Source organism: Theropithecus gelada, chromosome 15 (genome assembly GCF_003255815.1).
Source record: "Theropithecus gelada isolate Dixy chromosome 15, Tgel_1.0, whole genome shotgun sequence".
Taxonomy (NCBI): domain Eukaryota; kingdom Metazoa; phylum Chordata; class Mammalia; order Primates; family Cercopithecidae; genus Theropithecus; species Theropithecus gelada.
The window spans coordinates 61,301,498-61,326,227 of NC_037683.1; the positions used below are offsets into that span (position 1 = coordinate 61,301,498).

A 24,730-nucleotide genomic window follows, 5' to 3' on the forward strand; every position below is an offset into this window, starting at 1 on the left:
GGAATCTTTCTGAAATGCTGCTGATTGTCAAGTGAAATTCAGGCCCACAGTGGACCTCCAACGAGGGGTTTTGCTTATTAAAGGGCCAAAAGGATCCTAGGATAAGGAGCTTTCACTAATGCAGCTGTGTCAAGCCATCTGAACACAGCATTTTATTACAAGGATTTGGAATGAATCTTTTGTAGGGTGGTTTAGTGTTTCCTTTGTAGGGGAGTTCAGAACACTTCTAATTTCTCAACTGTATGGATCACATTCTCTTCTCCTCAAATTTTAATTTTTTTGAGTAGGTAAATATACACACAGTGTAGCATGATGTACACTAAGTTTTCCTCTGGGACACCAGTAATACTGTAGTAAATAAACTCATACATAGTTCTTTGTGCACATGGGTATGTCTGTAGGATAAATTCCTTAGAGTAGGATTGTGGGTCCAAGGCAAAGTGAAATTTAAATTTTGGTAGACATGTACACATTTCCTGCCAAAGAGGTTGTATTACTCTATGCCTGCACCAAATAGTATGTGAGTGCCTGTTTCTCCACAGGATGATTTATTAAACTACCCTCTCCCCCAATCTGATGGATGAAAAATGGCATCTCATTTGTAATTCACATTTCTCTCATGAGTGATGGTGAGCAACTTTTCATATGCTTAAAAAGCCATTTTCATTTCCTTTCAAAGACCACATTTTAATGTATTTTAAATTGGAAATATTCTAAGTGTTTCAGTTTCAACTTAAATTTATGGGTACTCTTCCCACATACTTACATTTGGAAAGGTTACAAAAAGATACGGAAGCCTCTTTAACCAAGGTCTGTGTTTTCAGCTTTCTTCGATGTGTAACAAATTATGTTCTTAGGAACTGATTTGTCAAGACTTTGGCTTCTAAAAATATAAGTGGCTTTTGTGGCAAACTCATCTAGACAGTGCCTAGAGATGGATAGCTGGCTGCTTATTTTTAAAATGACTCAAAGAAAATAATACAGTGAAGATTATTTTAGTGGCTGCCACTGGACAGCTTCATTGGATTTTTGGATATTTGTTTTGGAATAAGTACCTTTTTGATTATTTTCTGATATATATATAATTCTGTAATTGTCTGCTTTAAAAGATAAAAGAATGCTGCTGCTTTTTTACTGGCACTGATAAAAGGTGGTTTATTTAAATAAATGTAGGACCAAGCAGGCTGCTTCATTTATGTGGTTATTTCTTAGAAGCTAATTTTCTGTCATATTTGGCATTTTCTCCTTCTTTCTATAACCTTGTCTGCCACCTCCCCTCAAAAACTGGAAAATTAAGTCATGAAAGTGGAACATACATATAAATGTTAAGTAGAAAGTCAAAATTGTGAACCTTAATTCCAAATGTAATGTCGATCTCATAAATTGTTTCAGGGAAAGCATGATCATGATAGTACGAAGTTATTTATGTCACTCCACCTATTTAGTGTTTTTATGATTTAATGTCTTCTTAAAGTCACACACGTTGATTGCAGGGCAGTTACAGACTTTTAAAAATATGTACCAGAAAAATCTGTGCGATAAAACAACTTTCTTGTCTTCATTTGTTCCTTCCTTCCCAACTACTGTTTACCTTTTAAGTGACGAAGAAAAATATAGGGGCAAACTTTCCACTCTGCTGAAAGCTGAAACGCCATCACTGCGTAAACTGAGCAAAGACTGAAAGAGAAACAGAGGAGAGAGGGAGATGTTCCTAGAATGTGTACTAAGAAAAGTTTTTTTTAGTGTGTAGTTGTCAGTATTGGAAGGTGTGCCCCATTTCTTTCTGCAGACCTCCCTGCAGTAACAGTTTAGCTGACTGTGTGTATGAAACTCTTAATGTAGTAACCTGAATTTAGTTTTGAAAGGAAATGATGTGATATCTTAAAGCTGTCACTTAATCCTGCTACTACCTCCTGTCCCCCATGCACAAAAAGTCAAGAAAATAAGAAATGAACAGAAAAGGAAAAATATGAAAGGATGTGAATGTTGGAGAAATTTCAGATTAAGAAATAATTGTTTCTCTGTTTAAATACACAAATATTGCAGTTGAAAACTGTTGATTCTGTTTCTCTCTTTCATCTTTGCTCAGGTACTAGTTCTTTATGTATTTGTTTCAAGGATGCATACAAGTGTATCTAACAGTTTATCTGAGTTCATTCTCTCCTAGAATGGTAAGGGAGTTGTCTATGAGCACAGCTGCCTATTTTGACTGTCCTCGCCAGGTATTTTTGGGTTTCATAGTCTATAATATTAAGTGACAACAATTTTAGGGGAAATTGAGGAGGAGAACGGGGGCTATGATTAACATTTTGTTTTCTGCCTTTTTTCTTGTTCCATGAGTTATAAGAAAACCTGACAATAATCAGGATCTGAAGGTAGCACTTTAAGAAACAAATGTCTGAGACTCGAAGTAGAAGCATATATGGTTCATTTTCAGGGGTTGAGGATAGATGGTAGGTAGTTTAATATAATAATCTTCATTACCAAAAGGGATATAGCCATGGTATAACAAAAAGAACATTTGATTTTTATATCTGAAGGCACAAATTCAATTCTTGAATCTGCTGCTAATTTACCTTGGACTTAGGTTTGTATAAATCCAAAATAAGCATAATATCTCCTTTCTGCCATTTGAGATTATTAAGTGCAATCTGGTACATAGTTAAGTAGTCAGCAAATAAGTAGTTTATTTATTAACATGACCTCTTTTTTCTGCAAATTTATTATATTTTGGGTTAAACCATGATTTTTGTTACTTGGAATGGTAAAAGTAAAAAGTTTCGATTACAAGGATTTGACGTAATAATAATGTTCCACCAGAAAGAACATATTTTAGTTTCAAGAAGGAATATAACATTTTCCCTGATTTTAAAATAAGTATGTGTTAATTTTAGGAAGTGTGGACATCTAGAAAAGCAAAAAAGAAGAAAATAAATCATTGTAATCTTTCCAGTGATTATAACCTCTGTCAATATTTCACATTGTATTTTTATGTAGATGAGATCCCACTGAAAATCTATATTTTGCATTTAATATATTAAACATAACTTGCATAGATTTTAAACATATATGACTTTATTCTATGTCCTCACACTTCAGAGGATTGATGTAAACTTTTTGGTTGTTAAGAACTTACCATTAATGTGTTCCATTGCTTTCTCCCTCCCCCATCCCCCAGCTCCCCTTTCTGGGGCTCTGCTTCTCAAAATTAAACTTACTGGTTTAAGACCCAGAAATTAAAAGAACTGTTTTGCACAAATTTGAAATTTTCTCTTCATGGTTTTGACAATACAGAAGTATGATGTACTAGTTCGTGTGTGTGTGTGTGTGTGTGTGACTGTTTAATGCATAGATCAGTTATTTAGAAAGATCTGTAAATATTTTGTTTCTATTTTTGTTTTTGTTTTTGAGATGGAGTCTTGCTCTGTCACCCAAACTGGTATATAGTGGCGCCATCTCGGATAACTGCAGCCTCTGCCTCCTGGGTTCAAGGGATTCTCCTGCCTCAGTCTCCTGAGTAGCTGGGACTACAGATGTACACCACCACACCCAGCTAATTTTTGTATTTTTTAGTAGAGTCGAGATTTCACCATGTTGGTCAGGTTGGTCTTGAACTCCTGACCTCAAGTGATCCACCCGCCACAGCTCCGAAAGTGCTGGGATTATAGACGTGAGCCAGCGCACCTGGCCTAAGATTTGTAATTTAATATAGATTATTGTAGATGTAGATTTTGCAGCTTGTCTTTGTAAATATCATTCACACCTTCCCTTTCCCTATACGGTAGATTGTGGGCCTGTGGGTAGTGTGAAATGGTAAAATAATGGACAGATTGAGTGAGATAAGGATGCCCTATTCATGAAACAAACTGGTCCAATCAACTACAGTTAGGGTAAAATGAAGTATAATAAAAATTTAGTTGGCCTTACAAATATCAGCCTTTACATGAACTTGTGGTGACTTAAGATAGGAATTTGTATCGATAATGTAGACAGAAGTCCATGCATATGATAACCATTGTGTCTTTGGGCAAATTAAAAATAAATGCCATGCTTATAATCCCAGCACTTTGGGAGACTGGGGCGGGGGATCACTTGAGACCAGGAGTTTGAGACCAACCTGGGCCACAGAGTGAGACCCCTGTCTCTACAAAATACAATACAATACAATACAATACAATTAGCTTGGTGTAGTGACACCCCTCTATAGTCGTAGCTACTCAGGAGGCTGAAGTGGGAGGATTGCTTGAGCCCAGGAATTTGAGGCTCCAGTGAGTTATGATTTCTGCCACTGCACTACAGCCCCAGCCTTGGTGACAGAGCAAGACCCTGTCTCTAAATAAGTAAGGAAGTAAAGTGCTGCTACCTCTCCCCAACCTACAAAACCCCAGCCCAAGGAGCATGGCGTGGCTAGCATAGCATAGCTGAATTTCAGCGAATCCTCATTCCATTGGCCACACTTCCTATGCAGGGTATCATCTGGATAACCATTTGCAGTGGCAGTATTTATAGGTTCATAAAAAAGGTGATTTTGATGTTAAAGCTATCTTGTTTGATACAGTCTAGACAGAGTTATCTAGAGAAATAATAAATAAATCTTTCTTGAAAATTTGTTATCAGAATGTTCTGGTTTTGAATAGCCATGTTCTTTCAAAGGTTTAGCTTGACCTCTCTTTCTGCCACTCTGCTTTGTGCTTTTAGCTTATGACACTATTGTCCAGCATTCATAGATATCTGTAAAGGTCTGGTGTAAGCATAGGGAGCAAAAACTTTTGATAAGACTGTTTTGCTAAACCAGGGGTTTCAAATGCCAGTGGCTATGAGACCAAGCTAATCCTTTGAAAGAACATGGCTACAAAAACTAGAGGACCAGCTGAATAATGTAGCCCTTGCTGTAGGGAATTTCACACAAAAGATAGTTATTTATTGTTTTTTTTTTAAAGTAAAGACTAAGTGAAGTGGAATTTTCCTTTCTGATGATTTTGAGCTCTAAATACTTTGGCAAAGAAATCATCAGTGAACTCTAAATCAGGAATATTCTAGATCAGCATTAATAAAAATACCTTCTACTATGTTCTAGTTTTAAGATGTACTTTAGCTGATTTGGCTCTTATATGGGTCTCAGGACCAGGGCTAGAACTAGTTCTAGTTGAGTCATTTCTCTTATGTCCCCTCTGTATTTTTCCTTCCTAGATTTCTGTTCCTACTCTTGACAGAAGAGATTGGCTTCTTTCGTCCATCACACCCTCTCCCGGGGTCAGGTTTCTTAAGCTTCTTTACTTCTCTATCCACACCAACCCCTGGGATCATTTTATCTGAAATCTGTTCTTTTTCATTCTTTTCTGGAAGATATTTTTGTGGCTTATATACATACACTTAATTTTGGCTTCAGTTTATTTTTAATTAAAAAATGCTGTAATTAAACCTTTATTCTGATTTACCTTTTAAAAATGAAAATAGCTCGACATCAGATGTACAGGCTCTGTACTGCAGAGCACCATAGAATGAGAATGTCTCACAGGTCGTAGGTTAAACTACTCTGGATTGATCAGCCTTAAAGATAATAGTAACACCTACAGAAATTGAGATGTGTCATAGCTTTCTCACTGCTCAATTTTCTGCATACTGATCCTGATTTTTTTTGATGCAATGAATACAGCATAACAGTTAGAAAGGCAGACTCATAGCACAGCCCTTTTTTTCAAATGCTGGTATCGGTGCTTAGTAGCTGTGTGTCTTTAGACTCATTACTAATCTCTGTCAGTCTGTTTGCTCATTTGTAAAATGAGGTGTTGTGCCATCTACCAGGATATGGTAGTTGTGAGGATGACTTGAGGTAATGCATGAGAAATGATTAGCACAGTGACTGCTATTTAGGAAAAATCCATGAACACTTTCATTATTTTTAATACATTTAGATTCTGGGCATGTGGATCAGGGTATATTTTTATGACTATAAAATGAGTAAATCATACAGTTTTGTAGCTGATGAAATTCTTTGATATAATAGGTCAAAGTCACCATTTTCCAGATGAGTAAACTAAGGCATCAAATACTGAAATCAGTCAAGCAAGAAATTGCTGAGTCAGGGTTTTTGTTCACTGTCCTTGCATATTCTTTCTACAGTAACACATAGTGATATTAGCTTTCTTTTTGGAAATGCAATGAAAAGAAGACAAAGAATTAGAAATGAAAATCCCCAGGGCCAGTTCTCTTAGTTGCATTAGGACAAATGGAGCAATCTTGCATGAGTCTCCTTTCTGAAGACAACTTGGGGTAAACTGCCAGTGAAGCAGCTCACTGGTTGGCAGCAGTGGGCTTCATCTTTTTGTTTATTGCTTTGTAGACTAAATTTTCCTGTATTTCTCTTGCTTCTGAAAATACAGTTTATGTGGAGAATATGATAATTAGAAATCCTTTTCCCCCAAACTTTTTAAAGCCAGCATCAACCTATCTGTGGGGATTGGTTAAGTTTGCATTTTCTGTAAGTTAAGAGGTAATCATAATTTTTGGAGTTTTTCTTTTCTTCAGTTGAACAGCAAGGTTATGCATGACTTTTTATGTGGTCTAAAAATGGTTAATGCAACATTAATCAGCATATGAAAAACCTATAATAAATCAACAAATAACTGTAATCTACCAGGGTTTCGAAAGTAGAGATACAAATAAGCCATATGGTATTGTGATTTTTTTGAGTGCGTAGGTATTAAAAGGTTTTCTGCTCAGGGTAGGAAAGTAGGATGGTAATACACTTTAATAGAATCACTTTACTGTGGCTGACTTCCTACATTTTCTCTGGGGGAGCTACTTTGGCCTCTTTATAGCCATCTTCTGCTACCCCCACCACACATATACAGTCCTTTGGATTTATGATCTTAAAATGGTTAAGAATATTTGAATCTAGGACCGATAAGACAGGCTCAGGAAATCCAAGATGCTTTTCAAGTCCTGGAAGACTTCTGGTGGAGGATTTTTATTCTTTTGTTTCTTGCTTCATCGATTGAAGTTACCTGTACAAAACTAATTTATTTTGCTTCTGAAAATCAAGTTTGAGAGGACCTTCCTAAGTCTTCTCGTACTCCTTTTTCCTTCAGATACCATCCTTACACCTCCCACTTTCTGCCTACGTAGCTCTGAGTGTATAAACAAACAAAAATAAAAATGTCCTTCCAAGAGGCATTTTTTAGCTTAGCGCTTGCCTTATCTGAATGACATATAAATACTTTTCATTTTGAAATATTTGAGTACCTACTGTGGGCCACACTTAATTCCAGATTCTGGGTGTATAGTGAAAGTTTACTGATTTACTTTTTTGCTTTCTATCAAGCCTGAACTCTTGGTCAATTTTTAAGGGATAATAAATTCTCGTCTTTTAAGAGGATTGAAATAATGTAGCTCAGTTTCTTCTTTTTAAAAAAACACCGGGTGTGGTGGTGAGCACCTGTAGTCCCAGCTACTAAGGAGACTGAGGCAGGAGAATTGCTGGAGCCCAGGAGCTCGAGTCTAGCCTTGGTAACATACCACGACCCCGTCTCTAAAAAAGAAAGAAAGAAGGAAAACAAAACAAATTCGTAGCCACCGGTCCAGGCTGCCCTCATGTGCTTTCGGGAGAAAAATCTGTGGTACTCAGACATCTGCTTCTTTTAGTGGGGTGCCAGAAACTTTTTTATTGGGCTCCATTCCCCATCCCACTCCAGGCAGGCTCTGAGTCTCTGAAGACTAAGGATGGCAAAAGCAACATTTTTGGTTTTTTTAAGAAAGCTGATCTTTTGTGTAAATCATTAGATGGTCAAAGTGCTTGTGTGTAAAATTGTCTTGTTTCTACAACAAATCCTACTAAATGGAGTTGATTTTCCCAATAAGATGTGGAAATGCTGTTCCCAAATATACTTTTGAATATATGTTACAAGTTTATTGTCTTTTTTCTGCAACCGAGACAATATATTTTAGTTGAGAGGAGATGAACTGAGGGCTTCAGATTATGCTTGTTTTTTGTTTGCTTTGTTTTTGTGTGTGATATAGATAGAAGAACAACCTCATTTGGCATCTTTGAGAGAAAACCACTGCCTTTTCTTTTATTAGAAAAGCCTTGATTTAGCTGACAAATCTAATTTGTACAAGGAAGCCTTTGCTCCTTTCAGAATGGTATTTAGATTCCTCTTAGAATAATATGGTGCAATTTAGGTCTGCACTGTATGTTATGGGTCCTTGGAGAGACAGCCAAGTAGAGCAAATTGAAACAGACTGAAGGCCCCTTGAAGACATCCTCTGATTTCAGTGCCCTTCCCAGAGTCCGTTAGTCCACTGTGCATAGATTGAGGTGTGGGGCTTCCCCAAATACTATTTACTTACTTTATAATTTAAAAAAAAATGGAAATAATCTCACATTTACACTTGTAATACAAGTATGGTACAAAGAGCTTTTCTTTCTTTGAGAGTAAGTTGCCAATATTGATGCTCCATTGTCCCTGAATACTTTAGAGTTTATTTCCTGCAAACAAGGGCATTCTTTTATGTAACTACAGTACGACCATCCAAGTCAGGAATTAGCACTGATACATTATTAACTTGTTATCCTCAGATACTACTCCAGCTTTGTTGCAGATTGTTCCAGTAATGTCCTTTATTTTATTATTATTATTATTATTATTTTTTGAGATGAAGTCTCACTCTGTCACCAGGCTGGAGTGCAGTGGCACCATCTTGACTCACTGCAACCTTCGCCTCCCAGGTTCAAGCGGTTCTGCTGCCTCATCCTCCCGAGTAGCCGGGACTACAGGTGCGTGCCACCATGCCCAGCTAGTTTTTTTTTTTTTTTTTTTTTTTGTATTTTTAGTAGAGACAGGGTTTCACCATGTTGGCCAGTATAGTCTCGATCTCTTGACCTCGTGATCTGCCCGCCTCAGTCTCCCAAAGTGTTGAGATTACAGGCGTGAGCCACCATGCCCGGCCCTGTCCTTTATTTTGATAGCAAAAGGATCCAGTCTAAAATCATACATAGCATTTAGTTGTCATGTCTTAGCCTCCATCAACTGGAAAGAGTTTGTTGGTCTTTCCTTGACTTCCATGAACTTGAAGATTTTAAAGACTTCAGGCCAGTTATTTGGTAGATAAACATACTTGGGTATGTATATTTCCCCACAACTAGATTCATGTTATGCATCTTTGGTAGGAATATCTGGGCTTTTCTCATTGAACCACATCACATGATCCTGATTTTCATTGAGACGTTACTGTTGATGTTAACACCCGTCACTTGATTCAAATGGCGTCCTCCAGGCTTCTCCACTATACAGTTTCTCTTTGTAATTAATAAGTGTTTTATTGGAAGGTACTTTGAGAAGATGTAAATATCCCATTTTTCATCAAACTTGAGTTTATTCTTATGTTTATTTTATCATCATGGACTCATGGGTATATATTTTTTCAATAGGTGATAACCTATTACTATCATTATTTATTTTGACAACTTAAATTTTCCTGACTTGGCCAGTGGGAGCCCCTTTAATCTGGTTTCTTTGCATACTTTGTAAACTTTTTCTATAAAAAGATATGTCAAGTTCATTTTGTACTTTCTTGTCCCTGCTCTGAATTCAGCCATTTCTCCAAAGAGCAGCCCCTTTTAGTAGCTCCCAGCCACTGTACGGATGTTTCTCCACCTGTAACCACCCCTCCCCACTGTTGCCTACTTTGCTTGGCCTAACATAAGAGCTTTTGGACTGAATTGTTCAGGAAGCAAAAGGGAATAATTTAATCACTTGTGTTAGCTCCAAGTGGATGGGGACTATAATATATTTGTTGTGGTATCCCCCGGTGCCTACTATATAGTAAATACTCAATAAATGTATATATTCATTCAAAGACACATACTTATTATGTGCCTATTAGGGTCAACCATTATTCCAGGTGCTAGAGAGATACAACAGTGAATCAAAATTTAAGAACAAAAGTGTACATATGTAGGAGCCCTGTGAAGGGAAATATTTTTTGTAAAGGATGGAAATAATTTTGTAAGGCAGCCATTTCCCAAGTGTGTTTGTTTACACCGATATGTATGCAATGAACAAAAAGGTTTTGATTTTGCACTTTTAAAACTGTTGCTCTTATTAAAGTGCATAGATTAAAAAAAAAAAAAACAGCATTTTTTTTTTCCAGCCTTGGTGATTTCTTTTTCTGTATTAGGACAGCTCTACTTTTTCCCCCACCCGGTATGTGCCACACATATAGCTAACTCCACTTTTTAGGGCAAAGGGGTATTGTAGAAATTACATATTAGTTAATTCTGCCCTACAGTTTGTTAGTTTCTACACCTTTGACCAGCAATATAATACTTCCATAGAAAAAAGTGATTTGACTTGAATATTTTTCTCATTGTACTTTTGGTAATAAGTAATATAATGTGAAAAAGATAAGAATATATTAGTAACTCTTTAAAGTTATGTTATTTCATTTAACTCCTGTCGGTAGAACTATAAGACATACTATATAATCAAACTCTCTCTCTTTTAGTATTATAAACTTATTCAAGCATTTATTCACTCAGCACGTACTTGATTGCCTGTTCTTTATCAAGTACTTACCACACAGGGCTCTTTAAGAAGATGAAATGAGACTCTGTGTGTGTGTTTTGCTCATAGCAGCTAATAAATAAGTATCTGCTGAATTTGAATGTGAATTTCTCTTCCTAGACTAGAAGATTTTGACATCAGGAATTTTGAATTTTTCTTATAATAAAAATGTTATATTACCACTCTAACTGTATATGCCTCTCACTCTATTCCTTTGCCTTCCCTAGATATAATTACCTTCCGAAAGTTTCTTGAGCTTTTAAACATGGTTTTACCATCAATGTATGTATTCTTTTGTTTGCTCAACTTTGCTTCTTTTTTATTGTTATGAAAATGGTATAATACTATATGTATTTTTTATGACTTTGACTTGCTTTATTTATTCAGCATTATAAGATTTGTCTTTGTTACTATTTCACCACTGTATATAGTCCAAAGAGTGATTATATCATGACTTGTGTATTCATTGTCTTGTTATCTAGATACCTAGATTACCCCTTTTTATTTGGTTTTGCAATTATGAACCTTTTTGTGCATATGTCTAGTATACCCATGCAAGAGTTTCTATATGGCAGTAGATTTCAGACTTTTATGACCGTGACCCATAGTAAGAAACAGGTTTTCCATAATGATCAAGCATGCATATACATAAATATGCATGGACAAATGAGACAAAAGTTTCATAAGCCATGCTTAACTTTACTACATGGAATTCAGTCTATTTAATTTTGTACTGGTTGACTTATAAACAATTATGGAGTCCACTATATTGCTTTCCAGCCTTACTAAACCAGTTCTGTTTGAATAATACTGCTCTAACTCAGTGGTTCCCAAACTCTAGGGTACATGAGAATTACCTGGAGAATTAAGAAACATGAGGACTCCTGGGCCCAGCTGCAGAGATTCTTATTTTGTAGGTCTAGCGTGGGGCTTAAAAATCTAAATTTCTAATAAGCATCTAGGTAATACTAACATTGCTGGTCTGCCGACAACATTCAGAGAAATGTTGTCTTAGATTGTATACCAATGAATAAAATTGCTGGGTCATAGAGCATTCACCTATTTAGCCTTAGTTTATTTTATATAATAGTTATAGCAGTTTAGAGTCTCATTTTAGCATGTAAAAGAGATCTCATTGTTCTGTTTTCTTGTCAGACTTGTTCATCTCTGCACATTTAGTAAGCACATAAAATTGTATCATTATTATCTTATTTTGCATTGCAGTGATTATATGTTCATTAATGAAGCTGAACATATATTTCAGTGGCCATTCATGTTTCTTATTCTGTGATATGTTTGTTCATATCTTCCAGTTATTTTTCTATTTACGTATTAGAGGTCTTTTAATATCCTGGAGATACGAGTTCATTGTTATTTATATTTACTATTGACATATTTTCCTAGTTTTCTCAGTGGCTTTTTTACTTTATGGTATCTTTTGATAGACAAATTCTTAATGTGATCAGATTTTTAAAATAGTGCATTCTTTTTAATGTCCCATTTAGTATGTTCTCCTATACCCCAAGGTCATATAGATATTCTCCTGAAATTTTTTTTTTTCTGAAAAGTTTTAGAAGTTTTGTCTGACATCGAAATATTTTCAAACATCTGGAATTGATTTTATGTATGTATGAGGTAAGAATCTAATTTAAATGTTTTCCTATATAGAAAACCAGCTCCAGCATGTTTTATTGAGTTGTCTATGCTTTCCTCAATGATCTGCCATGTCAGACATCAGCTTTTAAAATATTTGTGAGTCTGTTTGGAAGGGTGTCCATTTCTGTTCCATTGATATAGTTTGTTGATCTCTGTAGCAATACTACAATATTGTAATTACTATCATTTCATAAAGAGGTTGACTATATAATGTAACAAGTTCTAGTAGATCTTTTTTTCTTCATATACATTTTAGAATCAGTGTAAGTTCTCTGATAAACTGCTGGGATTTGAATTGAAATTGCATTGAATCTGTAGTTGAAGAATATTCTCATCTATGAACCTAGTTTCTCAATGAGTTTATTTAAATGTTCTTTAATGTCTTTAAAGTGTCTGTGTTGTTTTATGCTTTATTTATTCCTAGCTACTGTATATTTTGTTTTGCTATTATTAATATTAAATGTTTCCTGTTTGTTCCTAATGTGCAAATGTACAGTCTACCCTAGGATATTGATACGACTTCTAACATCTTACTAAACGTATTAATTCTTTACAGGTCCTTTTGTATTTCTGTGTGGACAATTAAATGTGAATAATGACATATATCTGTCTTACTTCCAATTTTCCTATCCTCCCCCCACCCCCACACACTACGTTTTGCAGTCCTGAGTCAGTAGGAATACCAGTAAAAACTCCTGATTACAAAGGGACTGATTCTAATAATTTGCTATTTAGAATGTTGTCTCCATGGGACTTTGGTAGCTACTCTTTGTCAAGTTAAGGAATTTATCTCCTAGTCATGTTTGTAAGGAATTTTGTTTGTTTTCATTTTTTTGAAAAACCATGGATGAATTTTTGATTTTATCAGAAAACGTTTCAGTATCTATTGAGAGGAACAGATGGTTTTGTTCTTCTTTAATCTGTTAAAGCAGTGCTTGACAAGCATTTTTATCATGCCAAAGTACTCTTGAATTTTGGGATTAAACCCAATTTGGTTTTGATCTGTTAGGTTTTTTTCCTTTTTTTTTTTTTCTCCCTACAATTGGATTAGTTATGCTAATATTGTGTTCAAAAATTTTTGCATTTGTATTCTTGAGTTAGATTAGGCCATATGCTTCTTCTTCTTACTCTTCTTGGTAGGATTTGTTGCTTTGATAATATTAACCACAGGAAATAAAATATGTTTCCTTTTTTCTATTATTATTTTTTTTTAAGAGACAGGGCGTCACCCTGTTGCCCAGGCTGGAGTGCAGTGGTGCAACCATGGCTCACTTCAGCCTCCAACTCCTGGGCTCAAGGGATTCTCCTGCCTCGGTCTGCTGGTTAGCTAGGACTATAGGTGTGTGCCACCATGCCTGGCTAATTTAAAATTTTTTTTTAGCAATGGGAGCTTGCTATATTGCCCAGGCTGGTCTTGAACTTCGGGCCTCAAGAGAGCACTCTTCCCACTTTGGCCTCTTAAAACCACTGGGATTACAGGCATGAACTACCATAGCTGCTTCTCTTTTCTATTCTTTAGAAGAGTTTCTTTAACATTAAAATTATCTTTTCCTAGAACTTGCTTCTAAAACCCTGTGGGCTTGATGTTTTCTTTGTAGGAAGATTTCAAACTACTTATTTGATATTAATACAGGATTCTTCCTAATTTTTATTTGTTGGGGTGAGTCAGCTTGGGTAAGTTATATTTTCCCCAAAAAGATTTGCTTTCACGTTTGTTGAAATAAAATTATTTATAATATATTCTTATCTGTTTTATCTGTGCTATACTTGTAGATGTTTTCTTATTTTTTTCTTCCTATGCTTCATTTACACTTTCTCTCCTTTGTTTTAATTCAGTCTTTCGGAGAGGACTGTGAATTTTATTAGTTCTTTTCAAAGTTCTTTCCTTTAGGCTTTGTTGACTGTTTTATTAGGGTTACAAAAATCTTTATAGTCTTCCTTTTGCTTGAGTTTATTATTCTTCTGTTCATTTATCATCCATCATTTTCTTCACAGACAAGGATTGGTAGCTAAAATTTTTTCAAATCCTGTTTTAATTCCACAAAATTAATGTATCATTTTCTTTATCATTCAATATGATGAAGTTGAAAATTTTATTTTAATTTCTTCTTTAACCTGAAAATTATTGAAGTATATTTTTTATAATTCCAAGTATGTAGTTTTTTTTTTTAAAAGGTTTTTAAATGTTAGCATAATTGTATTACCATAATTTCTTCTTAAACTAGTTTTCCTTATTCCCGATATAAATCCTGTGGATGTTCTTTTACTAAAAGGCTCCTGCTAGTAAACACTCAGTTTGTGTTAATCTATAAAGTTTTGATTGTTGCCCCTATTATGAAAGTGTTTTTTCTGGTTTTACAATTCTAGGTTTTTACCTACTTCCTTTCAATATTTGAAAATATTTTTCTATTGTTTTTGTGAAGTCTGGTGTAAGTCTGATTTAGGGTTGTGCTAATGTTTAGCAACTATCTTTCTGAGGGAAAAAGTTATGATTTTTAGTGTTTGGTATTTCTGTGGTGGAAATACTCTCACCATTATATCAGTTATTGCAAAGTTGGGAAGAACATACAGTTATGAATTATTTCTGCCATCCTGATACAACAGAGAGAATTACCTCAAGAAAACAGCTAATAATAATATGTAGTAAACTAATTAGAAAGTGCTGAGTTTTGATTATTGATTACTACTGCTTTTAATATTTCTCTGCTTGCAATTTTATATTATATAAAATAATAGTCTTGTTTAATATTTGCAGTGCATTTACTGTTTAAAAACTTGCTGAAAAAAATTCCAAAAAAATTTAACAGTTGGCTCCCAGTCAAGCCTCTATTAGCTCACACCAGTGTACCACTAGTTCTTTTTTTAATACATGTCTTGTTTCTTACTGCCTTTATAGTCTTTTTGTTTGGCGTTCTTCATTTTTAGTATAATGTGTCTAGGATTAAATTCTTTTAATTTATGTAAATTATTTTTATATTATACTTGGTTTATCTGTAGATTCATGACTTTTATCATATTTGGAAAATTTCTACCATTGTATCCCTATGTTCTTTATTCTTTCTGGGTCTCTGATTCGATATTTATTTTTATTCTGTTCTCCATGTCTCCTAATAGCTTTTATATTTCCCATTTTCTTGTGTCTTTGTGTGTATTCTGGCAGTTTATTCATATCTATCTTCCAGTTCACTAATTCTTTTCAACTGTGTTCAGTCTGCTGTTTAACTAGTCCATTGAGATATTGATTCCAACAGTGTTTTCTTCTTTTTCATTTCTTAAAGTCTTATTTGTTTCTTTTCAGTGGCCCAGTCATTCTTATTAATTTCTTATTGCTTGGGCGCTTTTGGGATTCCAATGTTTTTCCCTTTTTATACTTCATATATAGTTATTTATACTCTGCATTTGATGATTTCCCTATAGGAAGTCTTTAAGGTCCTTTTACCTCATATCATGGTGACCTGTTTCTTTGTGTTCAGGAATATTTTAAAATTGTGAATTCATATTTGATTTAGGTAAACATTGGGACTCCTGAGACCTGAATTCAGAGCATTTTTCCCCAACAGCAGATTTGTAAAGGCTTATTCTTGGTTTCTGTGAGACCCTGAGGTTTAGGTCTCCAAATGTGCTATAGGGCCCAGGTTTGGTCTTTAGAGACCCAGGAGAACACAGCCATGCTTGTGTCCTTTGGGCAACCCCATCTTTCCTGCGTGATTGTAGTTCACATTTTAACGGCCTGCCTTTTATCCTTCTATTTCTCTTTCATATACTCTTGATTCTTGAACTTTTTCTTTATTTTTTTAAAGGCCCAGCAATGAAGTTTCGTTGTAATTATCTAATATCTAGTTGTATCGTAGTAAGAACTCCCGGAGTCCACCATATTGCCCAAATTAGACAAGTTGTTTTCTACAAAGCCATAGCATTTAACAGTTTCAGCACAGTCCTTTGCGTATGCTGGAGACCTCATAAATGTGTATTAAATAACTACTGAGAGAAGGTAACAAGATAGCATAAACCTGATTATATTTTCCCATTGTTCAGTTGCATCTCTTTGGGCTTTTATTTATGCAATATATTTATTAAATTTTTGTGTGTCAGGTACTGTTTTTCATTTTATACTTCTAGCCATTGTGATTAGTAATATAATCTGAAGATTGGCTATTTTCTGTTATTTAATGATTATTTATCAAGCCTAATTATCAGAAATCAAGCTAGTACTAGGAAGGCTGGAATGATCTGGCCAATGTGTTTTTAAGCTGGTTTAATAAAACAGGAACTGTACAAAGCTAAATATACAAAAACCTAGAAAGAGAAGTGATATAAATATTATTTCAAATTTCTAGTTTCAAACCGCAAAGATAAGCAGAAGTTTACTTGAAACTGCAGTCTTCTAAATATAACTTACAGTTAATAGTACTTAACTATGATTTAGAACTTAAACCATAGCAAGTCAGGGAGTATATATAAATAGGAGGATTTTAAATGAGATTGAATTCTGAAGCAAAAGGATTTTATAGCACATACAACATAGCTGAAACAAGTCATAGCCATTTGAGGAAAAAAGGGCATTACATATTTTGTCTATTTAAAATATTATTTTGTAAAATATTAAATATTTTTGCCAATCAGTAGTTTACACTTAAACTTCATTTAAGTGCATATACAGTACTTCAGTATATTTTTAATATTAAAAAATATTTATTGGGTTTACCTTAAATTCTTTAGAATAAAAGGCTAGGCAAATGTAAATTTACTATTTATTCTTTTCTCTTCAGAGTTGAAATAAATTTTTTCATTTGTTTCTATTTCTCAATTATAAATATAATTTGTAGATTTTTTTCATCTTGTTTATGATGTAAGTTAAATGTATATAACTCAAAGTGCAGTCTTAGTAAGAAGCTACATCTGTAGTTTGATGCTTGGTTGTAGTTTGCTCAAAAACAGTAAGATAACAAATGACATCAGAAGGAAAATTGAAATGTTTTTAAAACATAGAATGATACTAGTCACATTGTTGAATCATTTCTCTTTTTATTTTTCTAATGCAAAATGTATTTCACAAAATCTCTAAAGTGCAAATGGGTGCATGAAAAGGAAGAGGATAAAGTACATTTGTGAAGCTGAAGATATTTATATCAAAATAACACTTACATGGCTGAAAAAAATAGCCAAGTGTTCAACAAAAAGTAGAAGTCCTATGTTCTAATCTTCCTGAACCTCCTTCTGACTTTCTGGAAGGAACCATTTTAACTGTTTCTATATTTAAATTCTAAGGTAAATGCCCAGAGTTTCCTGACTATATGCTATGCTGCTATTTTTACTTGAGAATCTAACCCATTTGTTCCATATGATACCATTTTAATGACACCTAATATGACACCATTTTAAATTCATCTCTTGAATACCTTTATAACTTTATGGATGTTTAATGTAGAACTATATTACTTGGCTCATCAACTATAGACAATGTCCCTTGATTCTCAACTTTGTAATTTCGGGGTATCCTAAGGTTCTTTCCCTTCTCTTCTCCTGTTCAGACACTTACATTGTAAGGGTTGATAACATTGTGTGATGTAATAAAAATGTTAAGTCTTCTGTGCTTGTCTGCAGTAGTGGTGGTGGTGGTAATTGAAAGCACTCACATAGTTCCTGCTTTGTGCCCAGCACATTACATATACATGTTATTTATAATGCACACACATATACAGACATAGGTACTTTACATATATTAAGCTTATTTAATCATTAGGCTCACTTTGTGGTATAGGTAACATTATGGTAATAATATTGTCATTTTACTGACAAGAAAATTTAAGTCACTTAGCAAGTGGTAGAGCTGAGTAGATTAGTTTCCAAGAGTTGAAAATCTGAATATTGTTTATTGTTATCACTAGGTAAAGTAACATTTTAGCTGTTTACTTGCAGCTGAAATGTTAGATTTTCTTTATTGCATAGCCATATATTTTTATAGCTTTTAGTTTTCTTTATTGCTGCCTGTTTTTGTGTAAAATATTTCAAATTCTCTTTCTTCCTAAATACAGCCTATAGGGGCCCTTATAAGATTCCCCAGTTTTCTTAAAACAGTGACCTCTCCCATCTCATCCTTTTTGGAGGTGATTATTTATATGATTTGAGCACTATAAATTTTTATGACTTCAGAATTTGAAAACATTTAATGTGAGATGAGAAGTATCTTGCAGTTTTATGATACCCTTTGAAATAATTGGAAACATCATGTGCTCTGCCAGGGCATTATAGGAGAGGCTGATTTTTCTCAGTATCACAAGAGCCCTCTGAACACAACTCTACTAGTAAGTTTATCAACTTAAAAATATTTATTTAGTACCAAAAGACTCAAAGTTTAACCCACTTGAAATGTATACAAGAAGAGCCTCTGATTTTAAAATAAATTACAGTTGCCTCTCAGTATTCATGGGGGATTGATGGGTTCCAGGACCCTCTCAGATACCAAGATTTGTGTATCCTCAAATCCCTTGTACAAAATAGCATAGTATTTGCATATAATTTATGCACATCTTCCTGTATGCATAAATACATTAAATCATTTCTAGATGTGTTATACTACTCAACACAATGTAAGTGCTATGTAAATAATTATTATACTATATTTTTAAATTGTGCATTATTTTGAGTTTTTCCCCCAGTATTTTCTTTTCTTTGGAGATGGTTTTGCTCTGTTGCTCAGGCTGGAGTGCAGTGACCTCCTAGGCTCAAGTGATCCTCCTGTCTCACCCCTCGCAAGTAGCTGTGGGACTACAGGCATGCAGCACCACACTCAGCTAATTTTTTGTTTTTGTGTTTTTTTAAATTTTAGTAGAGATGAAGTCTCACTATATTGCCCAGGCTGTTCCCAAACTCCTGAGCTCACTATCCACCCACCTGAGTAGCTTGGACTACAGGCACATGCCACCATGCCTGGCTAATTTTTTTTTTTTTTAATGTAGAGATAGGGTCTCACCATGTTGCCCAGGCTGGTCTCGAACCCCTGGGTTCAAGGGATCCTCCTTCCTTGGCCTCCCTAAATGTAGGGATTACAGGTATGAGCCACTGTACCTGGCCTTTTCCTGAATATTCTTGGTCTGTGGTTGGTTGAATCTGTGGATACAGAACCCTTGGATATGGGGGGCCAGGAGGGCCCATTGCATTTTTTAATCACCTACCAAAAAATAATATTTTACCCCCTCTACTGGAAATAAATAGAACTTCATTTGTATAGTTCTGCCAAGACAACAGGCATATTTTTGATGATATTCTTTTATAGTCATTGAGCCTCTCCCCCATTCTATATCTTCTTTCATTTCTGGCCCAGGTTCTATTGGCAAGATTGACAGCTGATTTTGAAACCAATTGACTTTACAAGTGTAAATAAAAATATAGTGGTTAAGACTATAAAAATATAGTGGTGGTGCATGCCTGTAGTCCCACAGCTACTCACGAGGGGTGAGGCAGGAGGATCACCTGAGCCTAGGAGGTCACTGCACTGCAGCCTGAGCAACAGAGCAAGACCATCTCCAAAGAAAAGAAGTCAGACTAACTGGGGGCTTGAATGTCAGTTTTATCACTAATTATTATATGTGTCTTTGGGCACATTGGTCTTTGTACCTCAGTTTCCTCATTTATAAATTGGGGCTAATAATAGCTATTTCACAAGATTGTTGAGTTAATAGTGATAAAGCTTCTACATCAGTCTGGATTAGTAAGTATTCAGTAAGCTATTACCGCTGCCACCACTGTAACCATCATTGTCACCACCACTGTCCCACATTGCTACCACATGACCTTCCTAAAGTGATTAGTTAATATTGATCTCCTCTTTAGTTTTCAGGTGGGTTTCTTTTGTTTCCCAGAAGTCACTACTCTTTGCAGCTGCTATGAAGGCCTGTCTTTCCTAATAAATAATTGACAGAATTCGTAGTCAGGTATGGCTGAGGGGAATCTGTTGTTATTCTCTCGAATCTCTCCTTGAACGGTCAGCATCATCTTTTGCTCTTTTGTGTTATGTGTTGGTTCTTGCTTAACTGTTAGGATGATTGCTGTATCTTTTGTCATTAGTGCAAAATCCAGACTTATTTGTATTTCTGTAAGCGTGGTTATATCTATATTGGTTATTTTACAGATCTGGGTAAATCGAGGAATTTAAGGATGTAATTCTTCAGTTTTATAAAACTGCTGCTCTTCCCTGGCCAGGTCTAGAAATGGCTTTATTATTTTGGATCTGCGAGGATATATTATAGAGTTCCCTCTAACTTTCTGGTTGAATGGCACCTTAAAAAATGGGACATTGGCCGGGCGCGGTGGCTCAAGCCTGTAATCCCAGCACTTTGGGAGGCCGAGACGGGCGGATCACAAGGTCAGGAGATCGAGACCATCCTGGCTAATACGGTGAAACCCCGTCTCTACTAAAAAAATACAAAAAAACTAGCCGGGCGAGGTGGCAGGCGCCTGTAGTCCCAGCTACTCGGGAGGCTGAGGCCGGAGAATGGCGTGAACCCGGGAGGCGGAGCTTGCAGTGAGCTGAGATCCGGCCACTGCACTCCAGGCTGGGCGGCAGAGCGAGACTCCGTCTCAAAAAAAAAAAAAAAAATGGGACATTATTGAAAAGTCGAAACAAGTAAAACCTTTCAAAGCATTGTGTTTCATAACAGCAGACCTTTATTTTTCTTACTTGAGTGTGTATAAATATTTTATGTCCTTTTTGTGCACTGGCCACGTAGATTGTTTTGAACGAAAGACTCTTGCGCTTCTCAAGTGCCTTTTCTCTTCCGCTTGTGGCATGTTCTTTTAGTCCTCTGCCCATTGACTGGGACATGTTAGATTTTGGGTCTCTGGCTCTGTTTAGACTTGAAGTTTAAATAAGTTTTGATTCTTTAAAAAGCATTAATCCTACCAATTGTTAAGGTGTTTTCTGTTTTATAATTTTATTATAACATTAATTTTTAATAAAACATTTACAATATAAAGTCATATCTTGCTAAAAATCCTATAAAAATCGTCAGCAGTCCATTTTGCTTCACTCTTTCCCTTAGTACATTCTCTCTGTCTTTCTCTGCCAACTGTTGGGTTGATTCTTTTGTTATTTAACTACCTATTTTGACATGTTTATAAATTGCTGTCTCCTCATTAATCTTATTCCTTTTATGGAAAATCTGGGCTTTTCATTCAAGAAATTTTACATGCAAGAAACTTCACTTCTTTCAGTTAATGTGGAAAAGTAGATTATAAATTTTCTTTAAGTCAAAATTAACTTGACAACTTTCTCCTTAGGATTGGTATACTAGACATATATGTCAGGACATTATACAATTATATAATTAAAGCACTAATGTTGGTGAAATTTGTTTCTTTTACTTTCTTCATTATGTTGGGCATTATAATGTTTGCATGTTTTGTCGATCTTTTCCCAGTTTCTCAAAGTGAATACTAAGTTTAGCTTTGTACTTGGTTTCTCTCTTCTCCTTGTACGTCTTCTTTTTTGTTTAAATAATAAATGCAATAAAGGCTATGAATTTTCCTTTGAGCACATGTTTTTCTGTGCCTCCAGAGTTTTTTTTATATGAAGTGCTATTTTCATTGTTTTCTTTTGATTTATTTATTTTGTCTTTACTTTTGTTTCTTTCTTTCTTTTTTTTTTTTTTTTTTGGAGACAGAATCTTGCTCTATTACCCAGGTTGGAGTGCAGTGGCACAATCTCAGCTCACTGAAACCTCCACCTCCCAGGTTTAAGCAATTCTGCCTCAGCCTCCCAAGTAGCTTGGATTACAGGCACCCGCCACTTGGCCCAGCTAATTTTTGTATTTTTAATAGAGATCGAGTTTCACCATGTTGGCTAGGCTGGTCTTGAACTGCTGACCTCAAGTGATCCACGCGCCTCGGCCTCCCAAACTGCTGGGATTACAGGTGTAAGCCACTGTGCCTGGCCTAATTTTCTAATTTTCTTGGAGTATAGCCAGCCAATGTAATCTATACAAACATTTTAAAAGCAGTATTTTAAAGCTTATGTTACCTTATGATTGATTTTTATCAGTGTTCTATGGATACATATAAAACTTCTAAACTTTATTCAAGAGATAGAAAAGCTCTATGTATAATTATTAAATCAGCGCATGGGTTGTTTTGGTCAATTAAACTATGTCTGTAATCATTGTGTTTTATAAGATCTGTCAATTTATGACAAAGATATATTGATTTCTCATTTAAGTATTTTAAAATTCTTATTAAATACCTTTTGCTTTATGTAATTTGGATTTTTACATTTTTTATCCTATTTGGTACTCTTAATGTTGAATTCCACATGATCTGATATTAATCTAGCACTCATACTTTCTTTTGGGGGCATTTAGTAAACGTTTTTCAATTGATTTTAAGTATTTCTTTTAACAGCCTTTATCTGATCCTTTTTTTTTTTTTTTTTTTAACCCAGTCTGACAGTTTATCTTCGAGAGGGGGAATTCAGTTCTTTCACTTTTATTCTAAGTTACACTTGATCTTATTACTGTCTTTTCACTTTGTTCATTATTTATATATGTGACTTTTTCTACTTTTCTTAATTTTGCCTATATTTTCAAGTTGATATTCATTTTCCATTTTCCCTTTGTTTATGTGACAGTTCTTCACTTTTCCATTTCATAATTGACCACCTTCCTTTCTAATTGCTCATAATCCAATTTTTCTTCCACTTTAACATGAAAAAAGATATCAGCACTTTCTTTCACCTTGACACCCTAATCCTTCTCTTTCATTCCTAAATTTCTGTGGAAATCATGTAGTTGTTTAGGTCCAGATTGTTAGACTTTTCTGTGTCAGGAATTCATGTTGAGGACTTACATTACAGTTTATTTTTCGTTTAGATTTAAGTCTGTATATTGTGCAAGATACATTGTACCCCCCATTTCTTCCCTTTCCCACACGTAAAACATTTCTGGTTCAGTTATTGTTTGACTAGACTCTTCTCAAGTCCTTTCCTTTGGCGGGGACAGTGGTTGATGTGCTATTTTAATTCTGAAATTTTGGCAAATACTTCTTTCACACCGGACTGTGTGTGTAGGATATTTGGGTTGTACTTTTTCTCCCAGCTGTCTGGATGTTATTGTTCTTTCTTCTGGATTTCAGTATTACAAATGAGAAGCACAATGTGAATTTAATTGTTATTCAATTTTAAGTAATTATTCTTCCTAAATACTTGTCAGGTTTTTTTTTCTTTCTTTTTTTTTTTTTTTTTGTTTTAAAGTATAGGAATTGTAGTGTGATTTTTCCTGGGCGTCATTTCTCATTATCTTTGCCTGGATCTCGGAGAGCTCTGTGAGATTGTAATTCAGTCCTCTCTTTAGTTTGTGAAAATTTTTATCCATATTGCTTTAATTATTACCTCTTCTGTCTTTTCTTTTTCCTCTTCCAGAACTCTTCTTATGGCTGTATGTTCTGTTTCCTTGATCCATTCAAGGCTCTTCTCTTTTCTCATTATGATTTTCACCACTTTGTATTTTTACTTTATGCTTTGAGATTTCATTCATTTGATCTTTTATACTGCCAGTCAGCATCGATCTTCTACTTTATCTACTGAATTATTCAGCTTGAGAATATAAATGTTTAAATTTTAGTTTTTAATTAAACATTTTTTCTAGAAGTTATTTTTTATACTTTACTTGATTTTCCTTAAGTAGCCATACTGCTTTTGACCTCAATATTTCATCTTTCGCCTCCAGAAAATCTGTTAGATCTGCTTTCTCCTATTTCCTCCTACCCTAAAGTATGTCACTTATATGTGCATTGGGGTTGAGGTTGAGCTGTTAGGGGACTTTAGGCTGTTGGAACTCTATAAGTGATTAAAGGTACAGGCATCTCAACCTGCACAGTAGCAACAAGCGTATTATCTATTTCTTGTTTATACACCTAGAGGATTCTGTGCCTTCCTTCTGATCTCCTTACATTCTGCAGCCCTAAGAGCAGACTCTCCTCCTGTATCAAGTGCCTTCTGATTGCTGGGAAGGCTGGCCATACTTGTGTATGCAAAACTCTTCTGGAAGCTGGGCATGGTGGCACGTGTACCTGTCGTCCCAGTTTCTTGGGAGTCCAAGGCAGGAGGATCACTTGAGCCCAGGAATTCTAGGCTGTAGCATGTAGTGATCATGCCTATGACTAGCCACTGCATTCTAGCCTGGGCAACACAGCAAGACCCCATCTGTAAAAAAACAAACAAACTCTTTTGGGTCAAGCAGAGCAAATCCTGCACCAGTTATTTTTCTCAAGATGCCCATAAGCCTGTGGCCACATTCTTCAGGCCACTGCCTGCTACCCGCAAAGCTGACTAGTTCAAGAGAGGTAAATGGGGTTGGATTTGGGATTGAAGTGGGAAAAGTAAATCAAATTCAAGGTTTCCCCTGACCCCAGAATTCTGAATTTTAATACTCCATTCGTAGTTTCAGTTAGCAGTAATTGTGCCTCGCATAAACCTCACTGGCTACGATACTGCCACTGCACAGAACTATTTGTAGTTT

The 24,730-nt window shown here is 35.2% G+C and overlaps 1 protein-coding gene and 1 pseudogene across 2 annotated transcripts in view; one reads left to right on the forward strand and one right to left on the reverse strand.

Moving 5' to 3' along the window:
* Positions 1-24,730, forward strand: part of MLLT3 (MLLT3, super elongation complex subunit) — a 283,980-nt gene that overhangs the window by 183,807 nt on the left and 75,443 nt on the right. The gene's annotated exons all lie outside the window — the stretch shown is intronic.
* LOC112608830 lies at positions 24,604-24,719 on the reverse strand (annotated as a pseudogene).